At 38.8% G+C, this 3,238-nt stretch overlaps 1 long non-coding RNA gene across 1 annotated transcript; it reads right to left on the bottom strand.

Moving 5' to 3' along the window:
- Positions 1-1,173: 1,173 nt before the first annotated feature.
- Positions 1,174-3,006, bottom strand: LOC137499050 (uncharacterized). The gene is made up of 3 exons (XR_011017992.1): positions 2,937-3,006; positions 1,507-1,605; positions 1,174-1,405 (listed from the first exon to the last, which is right to left on the bottom strand). It is a non-coding gene; the product is annotated as an uncharacterized lncRNA (long non-coding RNA).
- Positions 3,007-3,238: the final 232 nt, after the last annotated feature.

Here is a 3,238-nt window from a genome sequence, read left to right as displayed (position 1 = left end):
TGAATCGATTCACAGGAACGGCAAGCTCACGGCACACAAATCATTCACAATCACGGCTCAGTGAGCCACATGACACACACGGCTCCTTATCGGCATAATGGACACTGGCGGGGAGCCGAGCTTCCGTTGCAGCGAGACACAGTGAATCATGGCACACTGAAAGAATCGTGCGTAGTCACGGATCAGTGAGACACAACACACACACACACACACGGCTCATTATCGGTACACTGGACATTGGCGGGGAGCCAAACTTCCTCTGAAGCAATACATACAGAGTCATGGTACACTGGAAAAATCATATGCTACAATGGACTCTCGAGCTCAGCTCATTTGAAAATAATACCCACTCGCATTCACTGTCCTCTTCTTACAGGGAATTTTAAATAATAGATGGATTTATTTGCAGTGTTAAAAAGATAGTCAGAACATAATTCCAAAGTACCTAGCTTGTAAGTAGGTAGGCAATTAGGTTATTCTAATTACCGTATTAGTTTAATCAATCAGTATTTTTATAACTAGTTGACATTCGACAATTACTTAAACTCAGCTCTCTAGCCTCCACGCCTGTCTGAATGGCTCAGACGGATGAGGCGCTGGCCTTCTGAACCCAACTTGGCAGGGCCGAGCTCAGTGCGATGGCATTTGAAGGTGCTCAGCCTCGTGTCAGTAGATGTACTGGCACATAAGAGCTCCTGCAGGACTAAATTCCAGCACGTCGACATCTCAAAAAAACCATAAAAGTTGTTAGTGGGACATAAAGCCAATAACATTATTATTTAGCCTAACCTATGACTATGAATTATGCTCATGACCACTCGAAATTGTCTCAGTTTGTATGTCGCATCATTGCACAATGCTTCAATAATCAAATCACCATGTTACCGGTATACGTGGACAGTGAGTATGTAAGTAGACTGATGCAATAGCTTAAATAAATTATGTTTAATCAGAAAACCAGTGGGCTACTGTCCATCTCGCGTAGCCTATACAAAATATGACGATTTAAAAAAAGCCTCTGCCTATAGAAAAAGACATTTTCAAAGATGACCCAGTTAGTTGGCCGACTCGACAATCTTCTTCTCAGGGTGTTTCACTTCATTTCTCCACATCTCTGCTGTCACCTGTAGAATATATTGAAGTATCACAACCTGACAAGTATATTATAAACTCCACTTGCCTATATCCAATAAATAACATTTCCACTTGGCCTACCTGATCAAGAGATTCTTTCCACACAGCTGTAGCTCTGTCCAATCCATGACCAGGTCTTGAAGCCACTGTTTTGTTATAATACTGTTTTGCCACAGACCATGCAAATTCGATGGCATTGAAAAATGAGTGGTATGGAGGAAATCGTAGGACAGTATGGCCTTCACTGTGCAGCATCTCGTCAACAATGTACCTGGTTTTAAAGAAAAAGAGAAATATTATTATGCATACATGAAAGTCAACAACATGAATGTAAACAACATTATCTAAACTTATGTTTAGGTGCTTCTGTACCTCTTTAAGTGACTTCGATTCATATTACACAACCTTTGCAGCTCATCTTTTGTAGCATAATCTTGATTTCTCTTCAAGTTTGTAGCATCAAATCAGCACCTGTAAGAATTTTAAGTTTTAGTTTGAAATTATTTCTTCTAAAAAAAAGTATTCCCTAAAAATGAGATCCTCTTCAAGGATAGGCCTATTAATTGATAAAAAATGTGATTTCTGTTGAATGATACAAAAAGATGTCTGATTTTAAGTGAAACCAACTACTGTGTAGCAAAGTCACCTGATGATGAAGTCAATGAATTACTACTTACACTACTTTATCCTAACATCTCTCATGAATGTATTTCCATTAGTAGGCCTATATCTGGATTAGAAGTCCACGATCACTTGCATTAAAGATATAAGTATAAACACCCATTTCAATACCTTAGAACAAATGTAATTGCTGCGAACACTGAACCTATATCAGACAGTAAGAAATAAGAAGCTTGGAAGGTGTTCAACAGTCAGGTATCAAGCACCGATTCAGGTGGAGATTGTCGAATGCAGAATAAACATAATAAATAGGCCTGCAATACAAGTAATTTACTGATACAAATATCCAGTAATATTATATGAAAATACACTGGGGAAGTTTTGATTGAAGTACCTCTCTAAGGTTAATCATTGGCCTAAAGTGAATACCTGCAAGTCTTTTTAATAACCAAGAGATCCCTTGACAGTGGAGAAGTCAAAATCAAAAACCACGTACAGAACCCAATGAGCGGTAAGTTATAATGCCACTACCGATCTCGTGCCAGTCAATTTCAATCAATCGGGCACCACTGACCTGCACTTAGATCAGTCGCCCAGGTGGAAAATGTAGTTTCAGGGATAGGCCTAGTCTTTCCTTCAATAATTGCAAAGAATTTGGAAATTTATTGAACATCTCCCTTGGTAAATTACTCCAATCCCTAACTCCCTTCTTAAAAAAAACAAAAACAAATATTTGCCCCACTTTTCATCCTCAACTTTATAATTGTACTATGATCTTACCTACTTTTAAAATACCACTGAAACGTATTCGTCTACCAATGTCATTCCACACCACCTCTCCACCGACAGCTCGGAACACACCACTTAGTCCAGCCACTCGTCTCCTTTCACCCAAGTCTTCCCAGCCCAAACTCGACAAAATTTTTGTAACGCTACTCTTTTGTCAGAAATCACCCACAACAAATCGTGCTTCTTTCTTTTGAACTTTTCCAGTTCTCAAATCAAGTAATCCTAGTGAGGGTCTCATACACAGGAACTGTACTCTCAAGTTCGGGTTTTATCAGAGACTTACGTGCCCTCCCCCTTTACATCCGTACTACAAACCCTAAATACCCTCATAACTATGAAAAGAGAGATCACCTCACTATAATAAAATGAAGTAAAATAAAGTAAGAACATACCAGGTACAAAGCCATCTTTCTTTCCAGCATGAACAATAACCAGTCTTCCTCCCTCAGACACAGGTCGACGAATTACTCCTTGAACATCATGTCCAGATTTGTGTGGTTTATTCCAGGAGTATGTGGGCGACTCTGAAAGAGAAATGCACATTTGAAACCAAAGACACCTGATGAAGATAAATTATTCTAAGATTTTTAAATAAAATATATCATATAACATATATATTCACCACTACCCTGTAAGAATACACACACAGAAATATATTACATACACATACACCGTACGTCAACAGGAATACACA

Source organism: Anabrus simplex, chromosome 3 (genome assembly GCF_040414725.1).
Source record: "Anabrus simplex isolate iqAnaSimp1 chromosome 3, ASM4041472v1, whole genome shotgun sequence".
NCBI classification, from domain to species: domain Eukaryota; kingdom Metazoa; phylum Arthropoda; class Insecta; order Orthoptera; family Tettigoniidae; genus Anabrus; species Anabrus simplex.
Note: the sequence above shows the minus strand (reverse complement) of the source record. Positions and strands in the feature narration are given on the sequence as shown.